General features: G+C 45.8%; 2 non-coding genes and 1 pseudogene across 2 annotated transcripts; 1 reads left to right on the top strand and 2 right to left on the bottom strand.

The window, feature by feature from the left end:
* Nucleotides 1-309: 309 nt before the first annotated feature.
* On the bottom strand, nt 310-437 carry LOC115898489. Its single transcript, XR_004058216.1, has one exon. It is a non-coding gene; the product is annotated as a small nucleolar RNA SNORA26 (small nucleolar RNA).
* A 14,667-nt stretch (nt 438-15,104) lies between these two features.
* Nucleotides 15,105-15,211, bottom strand: LOC115898506. Its single transcript, XR_004058231.1, has one exon. It is a non-coding gene; the product is annotated as a small nucleolar RNA U13 (small nucleolar RNA).
* Nucleotides 15,212-16,939: 1,728 nt separating this feature from the next.
* Nucleotides 16,940-17,058, top strand: LOC115898398 (annotated as a pseudogene).
* The last annotated feature ends 741 nt before the right edge of the window (nt 17,059-17,799 follow it).

Genomic DNA, 17,799 nt, shown 5'->3' with positions numbered 1-17,799 from the left:
CACTTGAGACCAGGAGTTTGAGACCAGGCTGGGCAACATGACAAAAGCCCCTCTACTAAAAATACAAAACAATTAGCCAGGTGTGGTGTGTCTGTAGTTCCAGCTACTGCAGAGGCCGAGGCAGGAGAATCACTTGAATCCGGGAAGCGGAGGTTGCAGTGAGCCAAGATCATGCCACCACACTCCAGCCTGGGTGATAGAGCAAGACTCTGTCTCAAAAATAATAATAATGATAATGATAATAAAACAAAAAATAACAGCCTTTTCAAATGTGTTCTGTTAGGACCCCTACTCCTTTTTTTTTTTTTCAGCTGTGACTTCAGACAGGATCCAAAGAGAAGTTTTACAATCTCCTTTGGCTTTTACCCAAAGGGTAAAGAAAGCTTTACCCTTCTGTGTTAGCCTCTTAACGCATTGCATCAGCCTTAAAGGGGCCCAGGAAAGTGTCATGTACGCTTCTGAGTTGCCCTACTAGTCTTTGACGTTTTTCTGTCGTGCTTGGAATAATAGTTTTCCAAGGTGCCACGTTCCTTTCAGTAGAACTGGGAATTACGACGTTCCTTGCTAACAGATTGTCACTGCTTCTTGTCCAGCTTCTTACGTTTAAGGAGACGAAGTGAACCTGTATTAAATTCAGTCTGGTATCAGTATCCTACAAATGTAAATACATCTGCACCCGTCTTAAATTGCTTCCTTCCTGCCCCAAAGGAACCAGAGTCTAAAACATGCTTTTGATGTCTTTACTTCCATGATCAGTCTCACTCTCTCCAACCTTCAGCCTCATCCCCTCTGTGAGTGAATCAGAGATGCCCACTACTGCCTCCTGGTCCCCTATCTCATCTCCTCAACTGGACTGAAAGCTTTGGGACAGCAAGAATGACCTTTCTTACTCATTTTGAATCTTCCACAATGCTGAACACAGAGTATGTCCTCGCTAAGGTTGCAACTGAATTATCACAAATCGCTGGCCATGCCACATACTTGGTGGTGACATGCTTTCTCTGCTCTTCATTAATCCCTCATCCAGGCACTTTTTCGCCAACATTAAAGAAGCTTCATCCCACAACCGATCCATCGAAACAGAATAAAATAAAGCTCTGATTGGTTCTGCTCTGAAGAAGCCATGCATTAAGGAAGAAAAATCGTGCCTGGAAGCGCTGTCAGCCTCATTACGGGCTCCGCAGCCAGCCACGTGGGAGGGCAGTCGAATCCTGGAGAAGGAGTGGGTTCATGAGCAAAACCCCTCCCGTGGCACACTTGAGCCCCGCCACACACGTGGTGTTCTCAGAAGCCACACGATGGGGGAAATCTTTTCTCAGTTCCTTAATATTGCAGAAACAATATGCCCCTACCAATTTCTCATCTTTTCTAACTCTCTGAGGAAGATTATTTCAGAGAACCAAATAAGAGGTCCATATAGTAAGGCAGAGTGAGCTCAAGAAAAACCCTCTGCACACCCAGATGGTTGTGGATGCCGTCTCAGCAGTGGGGAGACCTCAGGAGAAGCGAGTAAAAATAGTACTGGTCCTCCACACGGGAGGCATGGACCCCAGAAAGGAGCTTCAGAACTAACCCCTGTTCATGCTTCTTCATTGAGTTTCTACTCACATGCTTTGCCCATTGGCCTATCTTGGTCTGTCTTTGTTCTGCAGTTGAAGTAGTTGAAGTCTTTACACACTAAGAATATTATATCAGCCTAGCCAGGGCGTTTGGGATTCTTAGGGTTGAATAAACTACCCAAATTAGCTTAAGAGGAAAATTGGCCGGGCACGGTGGCTCATGCCTGTAATCCCAGCACTTTGGGAAGCCGAGGCAAGTGGATCACCTGAGGCCAGAAGTTCGAGACCAGCCTAGCCAACATGACGAAACCCTGTCTCTACTAAAAATACACAAATTAGCTGGGTGTGGTGGCTGGGGGCCTGTAATCCCAGCTACTAGAGAGGCTGAGGCAGGAGAATCACTTGAACCTGGGAGGCAAAGGTTGCAGTGAACTGAGATCACGCCACTGCACTCCAGCCTGGGTGACAGAGTAAGACTGCCAAAAAAAAAAAAAAAAAAAAAGGAAAGAAAGAAAGAAAGAAAGAAGAAAAGAGGGAATTCACTGACCCATAACTGGAAGCCCAAGAGTAGATCTACACTCAGGTACAACAGGATCCAGGGACCCTACCAATAACTCAAACCTTTCTCTCCATTTACCTTTCACCGTCCCTCATCTGTTTGCCTTGATGCCATCCTTCTGCAGTTAGCCTTTCCTTCTGTAGCCAGAATCACTGGCGGCCGCAGGACACCTCAGTCCTTCAAGCTTTGTCAACCCAAAGGTAAGGTCCATTCTTCTTGAACTCCAAAGCCAAAAAGAGACTCTCCTTAGGGAAAGGGGATGCTGAACAACCCAAAAAAGCAGATGCTCCATACACTATTAACCCTTTTAGCATATATGTGAACTTCCTAGACCTCAGTTTCTCCATCTGTAAAATGGAACAGTAATAATACCTACCAGTAGTTGTTAGATAATGAATGTAAAACGCCTAGCACCATTCCCAGCACATCATAACCCCTATATTCATGCTGGCTCTTGTTATTATTTTTATCATTATATGCCTTTCCTAGATGGTCATCTTTTCATTTTACTTATGATATCTCCCGCTGAGTAGAACTTAAAATTTTTTCTGTGACCAAATCTAAAAATATTGTCTTTATGGCTTCTGGATGACGTCTTGTGTAGGAGACTTCCCTACACCAACATTGCAAAAACATCCTCTTACATCTCCTTCTCTAGTATTTTTGTAGTTTTATTTACTTATTTATTTATTTGAGATGGGGTCTCACTCTGTCGTCCAGGCTGAAGTACAGTGGTGCGATCACAGCTCACTGCAGCCTTGACCTCCCCAAGTTCAGGTGATCCTCCCACCTCAGTTTTTGTATTTTTGATAGAGACAGAGTTTCACCATGTTGCCCAGGCTGATCTCGAACTCCTGGGCTCAAGCAATATATATTTCCTTGGCTCAAGCAATATATATTTCCTTGGCTCAAGCAATATATATCTGGCTCTTCTTCCACAAGCTATTTTTCCAAAACCATTTGTTTTGTTTTGTTTTGAGAAAGAGTCTTGCTCTGTAGCCCAGGTTGGAGTGCAGTGGTGTGATCTCGGCTCATTGCAACCTCCACCTCCCGGGTCCCAGTTCAAGCAATTCTCCTGCCTCAGCCTCCCGAATAGCTGGGATTACAGGCATGCGCCACCATGGCCAGCTAATTTTTGTATTTTTAGTAGAGATGGGGTTTCACCATGTTGGCCAGGCTGGTCTTGAACTCCTGACCTTGTGATCCGCCTGCCTCGGTCTCCCAAAGTGCTGGGATTACAGGCGTGAGCCACTGCGCCCAGCCTCCAAATAAACTTTTAAATCAACTTACAAAGATACAATTTTAAATGAGTTGTATTTCATCTTAAAATTGCATTGAATTGGCCGAGCGCAGTGGCTCAAGCCTGTAATCCCAGCACTTTGGGAGGCTGAGACGGGCGGATCACGAGGTCAGCAGATCGAGACCATCCTGGCTAACACGGTGAAACCCCGTCTCTACCAAAAAATACAAAAAACTAGCCGGGTAAGGTGGCGGGGGCCTGTAGTCCCAGCTACTCGGGAGGCTGAGGCAGGAGAATGGCCTAAACCCGGGAGGCGGAGCTTGCACTGAGCTGAGATCCGGCCACTGCACTCCAGCCTGGGCGACAGAGCAAGACTCCGTCTCAAAAAAAAAAAAAAAAAAAAAAAAATTGCATTGAATTTATGAATCAGTATGGAAAGAATTAGCATCTTCATAAGAATGAGCTTTCCTGACTAGGAAGCAATGCAGAGCTCCATTGATTCAGATATTCTTCATGTTCCTGAGTTTTAGAGAATAAACGTAACAGGGAAAATAAACATAACACATTCACTCTTATTCCTAGTCCTAAATATTTTATGGTTTTGGTGGGCTTTTGTTTTGCTATTAAATAAAATTTTATTGCCATTAAGTTTTCTGATTTATCATTATTGCCAATGTTATTATTACTATGTTTGTTTGTTTGTTTTTTTTTTGAGACAGAGTCTCATTCTCCCAAAGTGCTGGGATTACAGACGTGAGCCACCGTGCCCAGCCTGCCAATACTATTAATCTATTCGTGTTTTACTCATAACTGGTTATCCTGTTGTGCTCTTTTTATCTGAAAAATTTTCAGTTAGTTGAATTATTCTGTTTTCGTTTTTTTTCTGTCGCCCAGGCTGGAGTGCAGTGGCACGATTATGGCTCACTGCAGCCTTGACCTCCTGGGCTCAAGTGATCCTCCCACCTCAATCTCCCGAGTAGCTGGGACTGCAAGCATGTGTCACCACACCCAGTTAATTTTGTGTGTGTGTGTGTGGAGACAGTGTCTAACTATGTTGCCCAGGCTGGTCTCAAACTCATAGGCTAAAGTGATCTGCCCACTAGGCCTCCCAAAGTGCTGGGATTACAGGTGTGAGCCACTGCACCTGGCTAGTTGATTCTTATGATTTCATAAATGACCAATGATGGCCGGGCGCGGTGGCTCAAGCCTGTAATCCCAGCACTTTGGGAGGCCGAGACGGGTGGATCATGAGGTCAGGAGATCGAGACCATCCTGGCTAACACGGTGAAACCCCGTCTCTACTAAAAAATACAAAAAACTAGCCAGGCGTGGTGGCGGGCGCCTGTAGTCCCAGCTACTCGGAGGCTGAGGCAGGAGAATGGCGTGAACCCAGAAGGCGGAGCTTGCAGTGAGCTGAGATCGGGCCACTGCACTCCAGCCTAGGCGACAGAGCAAGACTCCGTCTCAAAAAAAAAAAAAAAAAAAATGACCAATGATATCATCTGTAAGCAATAAGTCTGTCATTTCCTTTTATAAAGTTAGTTTGCTCTCCTTATTTTCTCGCAGTGGCTAGGGCCTACAGTAAGATACTGACTAGTAGTAGAGCTACACAGCATCCTCGTCCTATTCTTGACTTTAAGGAGAATGGCTTGTGTTTTCACCTTTAAGTGTGGTGTGGTTGCTGCTGTTTACTTCTTTATCAAAGTGAAGAAGTTTCCCTGTATTTTGAGAGAGAGTCTTGCTCTGTCACCCAGGCTAGAGTGTAGTGGCTCAATCTTGGCTCACTGCAACCTCTGTCTTCTGGGTTCAAGTGATTCTCCTGGCTCAGCCTCCCGAGTCGCTGGAATTACGGATGCCAGCCACCATGCCCAGCTAATTTTTGTATTTTTAGTATAGACGGGGTTTCACCATATTGGTCAGGCTGATCTTGAACTCCTGACCTCAGGTGATCCACCCACATTGGCCTCCCAAAGTACTGAGATTACAGGCGTGAGCCACTGCACCTGGTCCCTTGTATTCCTAGGTTACTAAGAATATTTTAGGACTGATTGTTGCATCTATTGAAATAATTTTGTTTTTCTACGCTTATCTATTAATATAGCAAATTATATTGGTAGTAGATTTCACAATTTTATGTCTCTCTACCTATTAATTGTTAATTGATTACTGGATTTGATTTGCTAATGTATCATCTGGCATTTTAAATCAATGTTTATAATTTTCTTTTTAGTGTATCTTTGCCCAATTTTGTTATCAAGGTTATGCTAACCTTGTAGAATGAACTGAATTTCTTTCCATGTTTCCTGCTATTCTCTGGAGCAGTTAAATAACAAAAAAATTATGTTACCTATAATTTTTTTGTAAGTTTCGATAGAATTTACCTATTAAACATGAAATTTGCTTGGAATATTTTGGGAAATAAATTCCCCAAATTTATTTTGAATAAAGTCAGATTTACTCTGACTACATTTCAATTTTTTTTTTTTTTTTTTGAGACGAAGTCTCACTCTTGTCCCCCAGGCTGGAGTGCAATGGCACAATCTCGGCTCACTGCAACCTCCACCTCCCGGGTTCAAGCAATTCTCCTGCCTCAGCCTCCTGAGTAACTGGGACTACAGGAACCCACCACCACGCCTGGCTAATTTTTTGTATTTTTAGTAGAAACGGGGTTTCACCGTGTTACCCAGGATGGTCTAGCTCTCCTGACCTCGTGATCCACCCGCCTAGGCTTCCCAAAGTGCTGGGATTACAAGCGTGAGCCACCGTGCCTGGCATATAATCTTTTAATTTTTTTAAAGAATTTAATGTCTCTAATTGTCATGGCCTTGTCAAATTCTATTATTTCCAACAGGGCTTACCTTATTAAAGCTATACTGCTCAATTCATAAATAACTATTATTGTATCTTAATTAATATATTTTATTAATATAAATATCTATTTTAGTCCCATTAATGCTTTCTGTCGTATCTATTGGAAGTCTTACTTTCTTTATTTTTCCTTCTGTTTGTCCATCCTATACTTCCAGCCCTGCTGTGAAATTTCTGCTTTGGATGTACTTCATGTAAAAAGCATAACCTTTTAAATGCAACGTAGGTTTCTTTGTATTTTAATAGAATTTGGTCTATTTAACTGTTTTATTTAGCCTATTTAAATTTTTAATGCTCCTCGATATGGCTGGTGTAATTTTTAATATCTTCCTGTTTTCTATTTAGATGTATGTCTTGTAAAAAGCTTATAACTTTTTAATGCAATCGAGATTGTTTGTACTTTAATAGAATTTAATCTATTTAAAATTTTAATGATCCTTGATACGGCTGGTCTAATTTTTAATATCCTCATATTCTCTGTTTATCTTGCTTTTTATGGTTTGGCTTTTTTCCCCATTCTGTGTTTTGCTGCTTTGATCTGATTTTCTTTATTCCTTTGCCCCCTCAATTTAGTAGTTCCACTCAATCTTGCTATTCTACTGACTATATTAATTTGACTTATTTTTTGTAGCTGCCCAGAAAACTCTGTTTACCAATTAAGTACTTAACAAATTATCTTGCTGAAAATGTTAACTACAATAGCAACGACATCCACAAAACGATCGAAACCTTCTAAATCTGCTTCATCTCTCTGGCATCATCTGAAGCAGAATTAAAAGCCCAGTCCATAGTTTCAAAGTTCTCCAGGTTAACGTTCCCCTCTCGATTCTCCTGCTGCCCACTCACTTGAGCTCTGCTTGTTTAACCTTTCTTCCCACACGCTGCCCACAACATTCCTTATTTGGATGCTTTTCTTTGAAATGAAACTCTCATTATCCATCGTATTACCTAGGTCACTCCAAAGCTGAGACGGTCTCTATCCACTCAGATTTAAAGGTAGAAAACATAAAAGTGGATTCAAACATTCATTCATTCTACTATCGCATTTGAGATTAAGAAAAAAAATTCGCGGCCAGGCACGGTGGCTCAAGCCTGTAATCCCAGCACTTTGGGAGGCCGAGGCGGACGGATTACGAGGTCAGGAGATCGAGACCATCCTGGCTAACACGGTGAAACCCCGTCTCTACTAAAAATACAAAAAATTAGCCGGGCACAGTGGTGGGCGCCTGTAGTCCCAGCTACTCGGGAGGCGGAGGCAGGAGAATGGCGTAAACCCGGAAGGCGGAGCTTGCAGTGAGCTGAGATCCGGCCACTGCACTCCAGCCTGGGTCACAGAGTGAGACTCCGTCTCAAAAAAAAAAAAAAAAAGAAAAAAGAAAAAAAAAAATTCGCCTTCTGTGCCAATAGTGCTCCCGCAAACATGGTGAAGGTTCCTAAAACCTTTGGGACTTTTTTTTTTTTTTTGAGAGCGTCTCACTCTGTTTTATTTGTCTGTTTGCTGGCTTGTTTTTTGAGACAGAGTCTAGCTCTGTCACCCAGGCTGGAGTGCAGTGGTGAAATCTAAGCTCTCTGCAACATCAGCCTCTTGGGTTCAAGTGATTTTTCTGCCTCAGCCCCCTGAGGAGCTGGGATTGCAAGCGCTCAACACCACGCCTGGCTAATTTTTGTATTTTTAGTAGAGACGGGGTTTCACCATATTGGCCAGGCTGGTCTCGAACTCCTGACCTCAAATGATCTGCCCACCTCGGCCTCCCAAAATGCTGGGATTACAGGCGTGAGCCACCACGCCTGGTCAACCCATGGGACTTTCTGTAAGAAGTGTGGCAAACACCATCCCCACAAAGTGACACAGTACAAGGACAAGGATTCTCTGTAGGCCCAGGGAGAGCAGGTTATGGCAGGAAGCTGAGCGGCTATGGTGGGCAAACTAAGCTGATTTTCTAGAAGAAGGCTAAAACTACAAAGAAGATTGTGCGAAGGCTTGAGTGCGTTGAGCCCAACTGCAGATCTAAGAGAGTGCTGGCTGTTAAAGATGGGAGCATTTTGAACTGGGAGGAGGGAAGAAGAGAAAGGGCCAAGTGATCCAGTTCTAAGTGTCATCTTTTGTTTTATTATGAAGACATAATAAAATCTTGAGTTTATGTTCAAAAAAGAAAAAGGAAAAAAAATTATTTCAACTAATACTGAACTTACTGAGCACGTACTATGGCCAGATACTGTTCTCGGTAGCGGGGGTGTAAGAGTGAACAAGATGGGAGCAGGGAGAGAACACAGGTAACAACAAGCACATCAACAGACAATTATATAATCTAATGTCAGGTGGTGACAGGTGCTAGGAGGAAAAATAACGAAGAGAGAGGTGACAGGTGGTGATGAGGGTGCTGTTTTAGATGAGGTGGTGAGGGAAGGCATGTCTGAGGAGGGAGCATTTGAGCAAAGCCCAGATATTTGCAAGGCCCTTGGATGGGAGGGGACTGGCCTGCTCAAGAGGCAGCAGGGACTCGAGAAGCAACAGGGAAGGCTGGGAGGCAAATTCAGGGGGAGTCAGAGGCCAGGGCAGGAACAACCTGAAGGTCATGGTAAAGATTTTTATTTTTACTTTTAATTTAATAAAAGTCATTGGAAGTCATTGGAAAGTTTTGTCCCGGGCAGTGCCATTCCCTGACTCATGCTCTGGAAGGATCACTCTGGCTGCTGTGCATAGAGTCAGTTGCCAGGGCCTGAGTGGACACAGAAGAGCCAGTCAGGAGGTAACTTCTGCAGAGACGTGTGGCCTTGGTGGCTTAGACAGGTGGCCCCAGTGTCAGGGGGAGAAGTGGCGGAAAACGGCAGACGCACATTTCATGTTAGGCTGATGGTGTGGATGTAGAATGGGAGAGAAAGAATTAGGGATGACTACAAAGGCTTTCACCACAGTAAAAAGAGGATAGCATTTACTCAAGAAAAAAAAAGAGGCAAGAAAACCTGGCTGCATGAAAACTGAGTTGCTGCGTGCACAGTTTGCATCTGTCCAAAGAGGGTGGTGACAGGAAAAGTCACAAAAGGCAGTGTGAAGGCATCTTCCATTAGTGCACAACTAGCAACAGCAAGTAACGTTACCTCACTCCAGTAAATGTGAGGAAGACTAGAGAACCAGTCCCCAGCCAACTCTGACTAGTTCCTGGGAGCTGGCCAGTAAATGAGGCTCTGCTATGCAAGACTAAGTTTGTGGTTTTCCTATAAGTTCTCTTAAAAATCAGTTTTATATGGGCCGTGTGTGGTGGCTCACGCCTGTAATCCCAGTACTTTGGGAGGCCGAGGTGGGTGGATCATGAGGTCAGGAATTCCAGACCAGCCTGACCAACATGATGAAACCCCATCTCTAGTAAAAATACAAAAACAATTAGCCGGGCATGGTGGAGAGTGCCTGAATCACAGCTACTCAGCAGACTGAGGCAGGAGAATTGCTCGAACCCGGGAGGCAGAGGTTGTAGTAACACGAGATCGCACCACTGCACTCCAGCCTGGGTGACAGAGTAAGACTCTGTCTCAAAAAAAAAAAAAAAAACATCATTTTTGTATCCTCTGAATCAGCGTCTAACAATACCACATTACTTTTTGTCTTAAAAGTTCCCTCTTAGTAATGAAATTTTCCTTGGAGGTCGGTTAAAACTCATATGCTATCCCAGTGCCTTGCAGCGGCCGCTGGACTCCCAGATGTCACACGCCCACTCAGGACCTTCAGTCCAGGCTCCTACTTGCCCTCCCTTTTGGTGGTTTATCACAAATAAATATCCTCAAAATATTCTATTGCTGTCAAATCTAACAAAATTATTGACACAGCAGCTTTGGGACTGTCACTTTCTAAAGACAATAAATCACTTACAATGTCATGGTCTAAATAAAACAGATCGGTTACTCACTGCATGCACATAAATCTAAGTTGGCCAAGCGCAGTGGCTCACGCCTATAATCCCACCACTTTGGGAGGCCAAGGTGGGCGGATCACTTGAGGCCAGGAGTTCGAGACCAGCCTGCCCAACATGGCAAAACCTTGCCTCTACTAAAAATACAAAAAAGGTTAGCCGGGTGTGGTGGTGCCCATCTGTAGTCCCAGCTACTTGGGAGGCAGAGGCACGAGAATCGACTGAACCCAGGAGTGGGAGGTTGCAATGAGCCGAGAACGTGCCACTGCGCTCCAGCCTGGGCAACAGAGAGAGAGTCTGTCTCAAAATAAATGAACAAACAGATAAATCTAATATTGATTCCTTCAGGTTTCACTTAATGAGCCATACAAGAGGATCATATTTTAAATGAATTGTAATTTGAGTTATTCCCATGGTTTTAAAAATACACTCTTGGCCGGGTGCGGTGGCTCAAGCCTGTAATCCCAGCACTTTGGGAGGCCGAGACGGGCGGATCACGAGGTCAGGAGATCAAGACCATCCTGGCTAACACGGTGAAACCCTGTCTCTACTAAAAACTACAAAAAACTAACCGGGCGAGGTGGCAGGCGCCTGTAGTCCCAGCTACTCGGGAGGCTGAGGCAGGAGAATGGCGTGAGCCCGGGAAGCGGAGCTTGCAGTGAGCTGAGATCTGGCCACTGCACTCCAGCCTGGGTGACAGAGCGAGACTCCGTCTCAAAAAAAAAAAAAAAAAAATACACTCTTGTTACACACAAACAATCTGCGTAGGACACGTCTCCTTTTGCCTGGACAAGATATAAGCTCTTAACTTTGGGATTAGCGGAAGAACACTTTGGCACAAGGCAGAGCCCACTCGTTATTATTGAACTAAAGGGTTTCCAAAGGCCAGCTGCAGGTAGGCAGTGTGCAGTACCATGAACTGCCCTAGTTAACAGTTTGTATAAATTCATAGGAAAAACACTAAAACTCAATAGAAAAATGGGCCCAGTGTGTAAACAGGTAATTCCCAGAAAGTACACAAGTAACTTTAAAAATCATTAAAAGTGGTCAGCAGCCCTTTGAGAGGCTGAGGTGGGAGGATCGCTTGAGCTTGAGCCCAGGAGTTCAAGATCAGCAAACATGGTGAAACTCTGTCTCCACAAAAAATACGAAAATTAGCCAGACATGGTGGTACACGCCTGTAGTCCTAGCTACTTGGGAGGCTGAGGCAGGAGAATTGCTTGACCCTAGGAGGTCAAGGCTGTAGTGAGCGGTGATTGCGCCACTGCACTCCAGCTTAGGTGACAGAGTGAGACCCTGTCTCAAAAAAACAAAAATAAAATACAAATGGTCAGCCAAAGTGATAATCCAGAAGTGTAAACTAAAACAATATGAAACAGCATTTTAGGCATTCTAATTAAAGATAATAATAATAATGTTGGGGAAAATAGAATTCCATTTTCCTACACAGTGGCAGGGGAGTAAATCAGCACAAACGTGAAAAGCATTTTGGAAATCCTTAAAATCCAAACCATTTGATCTAGAAATTCCCCTTCTAGGAATCTATTTTAAGGAAAGTTTTAAGCAATAGAAAATTCTGTATTAAAAAAAGACCATCAAGTTATTTCTAATAGCAAATATAACTGAAGACAACTTTACTACTTAAAAAGAAGAAACTAGATAAAGAAGTCCCAGTCCTGTGCATCCATATAATCAAATATGATGCAGCCGTCTGAAGTGACGTCTTGGAGACATTCTGCTTTTGACAAACTCTTTCGAAACTTCGTTCTCCAACTTGCCGACATCTACCTAACACCTACATTTCCTGGCTCTACCGTGATAAATTCAGACTTTCTCCTGCTGCAGACATTTAGGTTATTTCCAAGTTTTTTTCGCTTTTCAACAGCACTCAAGCAAGCATTTATGTGAATACTGAGATGTACACTAAAGGTCAAGAAACATCTCGAAAGACAGTTTCACCGGGCATGGTGGCTCACGCCTGTAATCCCAGCACTTTGGGAGGCCAAGGCAGGCGGATCATGAGATCAGGAGTTCGAGACCAGCCTGGTCAACATAATGAAACCCCGTCTCTACTAAAAATACAAAAATTAGGCCGGGCGCGGTGGCTCAAGCCTGTAATCCCAGCACTTTGGGAGGCCGAGACGGGCGGATCACGAGGTCAGGAGATCGAGACCATCCTGGCTAACACGGTGAAACCCCGTCTCTACTAAAAAATACAAAAAACTAGCTGGGCGAGGTGGCGGGCGCCTGTAGTCCCAGCTACTTGGGAGGCTGAGGCAGGAGTATGGCGTGAACCTGGGAGGCGGAGGTTGCAGTGAGCTGAGATCCGGCCACTGCACTCCAGCCTGGGCGACAGAGCGAGACTCCATCTCAAAAAAAAAAAAAAATACAAAAATTAGCTAGGCATGGCGGCGTGTGCCTGTAATCCCAGCTACTTGGGAGGCTGAGGCGGGAGAACCGCTTGAACCCGGGAGGCAGAGGTTGCAGTGAGCTGAGATCGCACCACTGTACTCCAGCTTGGGCGACAGAGTGAGACTTCGTCTCAAAAAGAAAAAAAAAAAAAAAAAAAAAAGGCAGGTGCAGTGGTTTACGCCTGTAATCCCAACCCTTTGGGAGGCTGAGGCAGGCGGATCACAAGGTCAAGAGATCGAGACCATGCTGGCTAACATGGTGAAACCCCATCTCTACTAAAAATAAAAAAATTAGCCAGGCGTGGTGGCAGGCACCTGTAATCCCAGCTACTTGGGAAGCTGAGGCAGGAGAATGGCTTGAACCCAGGAGGCGGAGGTTGCAGTGAGCCAGTGGGCCAAGATCACACCACTGCACTCCAGCCTGGCAACAGAGTGAGACTTCAGCAAAAAAAAAAAAAGAAAAACAAAACAAAACAAAAAAAAAACACAAAGAAAGACACCTACAGAGCAATTCTGGCCTCGGGACCTTGTTGAGAGTGGCTGGGTCCCAGGCCAGTCCCACAAGCCCACTGAGAGCGGCAGCCGCACAGGTCCTTCCAGAACTGGAAGCAATGTTCACAGCCACGCTCGTTATCACAACTCCCAGGACTTCAAATTTGTATCAAAATTTTCAAGTTTATCTTCCCTAAAGTCTCCACAAACAAATCTAGAAACTGCTCAGGGACAAACTTATTTGCTCCTGGGAAGAGAAATCCCTCCCAGGCGTGTGCAGGCAAGCTTCTGCCACAGGGGACAAGGAGCACACAGAAGTTTTGTCCAGGAGTAAGGAACGCCCACATCTAGTTGAGGATGCAAAGGAAAACAGACAGACAAACATGATTACCCAGCGTGGGCCCTGGGCTGGACACCACAGTAACTGCCTGGTCGCCATGTACCCATGTATGCACATTTTGTTTGGTTTGTTTCTTGTTGTAGCCAGTTGTTCTGCCCCACCCTCCACCACTGCCACTAATTCAAACCAGGAGGGCCAAGGAGGGAGGTGACAGCAGTGAGAGGGAGCAGGATGGGTTTGGTTGTGTTCTTTTTTTGTTTTGAGACAGTCTCACCCTGTGTCCAAGCTAGAGTGTAGTGGTGCCATCTCGGCTCACTGCAACCTCCGCCTCCTGGGTTCAAGAGATTCTCCTGTCTCAGCCTCCCGGGAAGCTGGGATTACAGGCATACTCCACCACACACAGTTAATTTTTGTATTTTTAGTAGAGACGAGGTTTTACCATGTTGGCCAGGATGGTCTCGAAATCCTGACCTCAAGTGATCCACCGTCCTGGGCTTCCCAAAGTGCTGGGATTACAGGCATGAGCCAACCGTGCCCAGCCAGTTTTATTTTGTTCTGTTTTGATAGCAGAACTCCCTGTGACAACAGGAGCCTAAAGCAGCAATCTATTAGTCAGACTCTGGGGGCAAGTAATAACCACCAGCTCAGCGATAGACAGCCTGGAATCTACTCACCGAGGCTTGGAGGCAGGAGGTGGGTGAGAGTTTAGCATGAGGACAGCTGGCTCCTTCTCGCATGTGACAGTCTTGTGAGCCTATTACGGGGTCTTCAAGCTCCATCAGGCAGAACGGGGGCAGCTTCTGCTGGAAGGGGCACTCTGTGGGTTGGTGATAGAACAAGCTCCAGGTCATCCAGATCTCTCCGCATGGCCCCCTCCAAGCCACAGGACCCTGTGGAGTCTTCCTGATGGGAGTTCTGCTGTTCGTGAAATAGAGCGCAGCCTGTCACAGGTCGTAAACAGTACACAGGAGCCAAAGCTGCACAGACTGGCAGCCCCACGCTGCCACTGTTGGAGATTCCCATTCAGAAGAGTCAGAAATTCCCCAGTTCTTTGAAAACATCTTAAGCCAAAACTTAAGACTTATTGTCTCCAGTGTTTTTTTTTTTTTTTTTTTTTTTTTTTTTTGAGGTGGAGTTTTGCTCCTGTCACCCAGGCTGGAGTGCAATGGCACAATCTTGGCTCACTGCAACCTCCACCTCCTGGGTTCAAGTGATTCTCCTGCTTCAGCCTCCCAAGTAGCTGGGATGACAGGTGCCTGCCATCGGGCTAATTTTGTATTTTTAGTAGAGATGGAGTTTCACCACGTTGGTCAGGCTGGTCTCGAGCTCTTGACCTCAGGTGATCCACCTGCCTCAGCTTCCCAAAGTGCTGGGATTACAGGTGTGAGCCAGCATGCCTGGCCAATTTTTTTTTTCTTTTCTTTTTCTGAGACAGAGTCTCACTATGTCGCCCCGGAGTGCAGTGGTCTGATCTTGCCTCACTGCAACCTCTGCCTCCCAGATTCAAGTGATTCTCCTGCCTCAGCCACCTGAGTAGCTGGGATTCCAGGCGCCCGCCACCACACCCAGCTAATTTTTATGTTTTTAGTAGAGACAGGGTTTCACCATATTGCCGAGGCTGGTCTCAAACTCCTGACCTCAAGTGATCTGCCTACCATGGCCTCCCAAAGTGCTGAGATTACAGGTGTGAGCCACCACACCTGGCCTCGTTTGTTTGTTTGTTTATCCAAGGTCAGGTCCAGGGTAATGTGCCAACATCATAACAAGGTTCAGAGGGTGGCACATCCCACACATGCACGTGAACACCCAATCATCATGCTCGGGAACTACAGAGGGTCCTCCAGTGTATTTAAAAGCAGCCAAACAACCCGCCAAGTTTAACCTTCTTGTTTCCATCACATTCCATGGCTGTCCCCTTTCATTCCCCACAAAGCCTTGCCTTCAATGGTGGGACTGTCCAGATCATGACAAAGTCCTCATTGAAGTACTGGTTTTGCCCCAGTGCCCACCCTTCTACACGAAATGCATTCTCTCTGAGTTCAGACCCACTCATTTCAGATAATAAACTTCAGATCCTGCTTTTCCTGAAGGTCTGTTGCTTGGGACCACTCCTGGTACCAATGTGTAAGGGTCAGGATTTTTAGTTACCAAAAACAAAACTCAAAACACAATTCACCATGGCTAATTTAAGCAGAAAAAGACAGACACACACAAGATTTGCTAAAGACCTCAAGTAACTCACAAGCTCAACCCCCCTTGAGAAGGGTCAGAGGAAAGGCGTTGAGACTGAGCTTCCTGCGGCAACTCTCACAGCCACGGCCACAGCCTCTCTGGAGACCTGAACCTGGGGGCGTGACTTTCCTGCAAGCATAGCTGAACCTAACATGGGCCCTCAGGGACTCACTCTTGCCACCACTGCTGCCCCCAGCAGCCAGGTGTCACCGCCACCACCAGCACCAGTGGAGCAGGAGCCGCGCACAGAGCCTCTCCCGTCAACCGGTCCCTGTCATGTCAAAGCTTAAAACAGGTGCATCTGAGGGGTGTGAGCTGGGAAGCGTGCCCGTGTCTCCTGGCAGAGAGGCTAGGAGTCTGAGTTCACACTTCTTTTTTTTTTTTTTTTTCAGAAGGTGTCTTGCTCTGTCGCCCAGGCTGGAGTGCAGTGGCTCACAATCTCGGCTCACTGCAACCTCTGCCTCCCGGTTTCAAGTGATTCTCCTGCCTCAGCCTCCCAAGTAGCGGGGACTACAGGCATGCACCACCATGTCGAGCTAATGTTTGTATTTTTAGTAGGACGGGGTTTCACCATGCTGGCCAGGCTGGTCTCGAACTCCTGACCTCAAGTGATCCACCTGCCTTGGCCTCCCAAAGTGCTGGGATTACAGGCATGAGCCATCGCGCCCAGCCCTGAATTCACACTTCCTGGTAGGGGTGGCAGAGTTCAGAACATGGAAATTTCACTGGAGAAAGGTGCCCAGAGGGTGATGGGAAACCTCAGGTGTGACAAATGTCCCCTTACATGATGGAGCTGAAATGGTCACATTAGCCTATTAGGTCTAGTTGTGCTCAGGTCTTGTCATTCCTTAGAAGACAGCATGTGGGAAGGGGATACCTCAGGGGTTCTGCATCTTCCCAGCAGTGCATTGTGAGAGTTCTGTGTCTGAGACAATTCATTTGTACCTGCGAAATCTTACCTAGCACATCTCAAAGTCCCAGAGTTCTAATACTATATATTTCTTTTCATGTAAATCCATAATACTACAGCTGGGCGTGGTGGCTCACGCTTGTAATCATAGCACTTTGGGAGGTCGAGTCGGGCAGATCCCCTGAGGTCAGGAGTTCAAGACAAGCCAGGCCAGCATGGTGAAACCCTGTCTCTACTAAAAATACAAAAATTAGCTGGGTGTGGTACCAGGCGCCTGTAATCCCAGCTACTCAGGAGGTTGAGGCAGGAGAATCGCTTGAACCTGGGAGGCAGAAGTTTCAGTGAGCTGAGATTGCGCCACTGCACTCCAGTCTCAGTGACAGAGTAAGACTCCATCTCAGAAAAAAAAAAAAAAAGGCAAGAGTCTACCGCCATACCACCCTGAATGCACCCGATCTAGTCTGATCTGGGAAGCTAAGCAGGGTCAGGCCTGGTTAGTACTTGGATGGGAGACCGCCTGGGAACACCGGGCGCTGTAGGCGTGGCCCAGAATGGTGGCTCACGCCTGTAAATCCCAGCACTTTGGGAGGCCAAGGCAGGTGAATCACCTGAGGTCAGGAGTTCGAGACCAGCCTGGCCAACATGGTGAAACCCTGTCTGTACCAAAAATACAAAATTTAGCTGGGCGTGGTGGCAGGTGCCTGTAATCCCAGCTATTCTGAAAGAAAAAAAAAAAAAAGGAAAGTAAGGCAAATGAACCAGTCCATTATTAACATCACCTTCTGGGAGCATTTAGTTGTGCGAGTTTCTGTTGATGGGGCATCAGAGGTCATGATAACGATGGGAGGAACAACCTGGAACACTGAGCCAGCAGTTTTCCTAGAGACCCACAGCCGGGATTCCAAACGTAGGTGTATGACAAAGGTACCAACATGACATCACAGTTTCTGGGAAGCATGAAAGGGATGAGAGAGACGAATGCATGAACTCACAGAGGCAAGGGACATTCAGTGGCAGGGGTCAGTTTGGTGAGGATCCAGAGCCACTGAGCAGCCACTGAGAAACCGTCACTGGAAAAGACATCTAAACCTCCAGATCCCTGTTCAAGCAACAATACCCTAAAATCTCTCCGGGCTCTGTCAGTACACTTACAGATTACCAGTGACATGAATGTTAATATTTTATGGCCCTAACTTGCACTTCTAAAAGTTCTAATTAATCTCACTAGATAAAAGCTGGCAAGCATGCTGGTACAAAGGAGAATCGCACCCTCCTTGCAATGT

The sequence above is a fragment of the Rhinopithecus roxellana genome, chromosome 6 (assembly GCF_007565055.1).
Source record: "Rhinopithecus roxellana isolate Shanxi Qingling chromosome 6, ASM756505v1, whole genome shotgun sequence".
Lineage (NCBI taxonomy): Eukaryota > Metazoa > Chordata > Mammalia > Primates > Cercopithecidae > Rhinopithecus > Rhinopithecus roxellana.
This window is presented reverse-complemented; position numbering and strand designations above follow the sequence as displayed.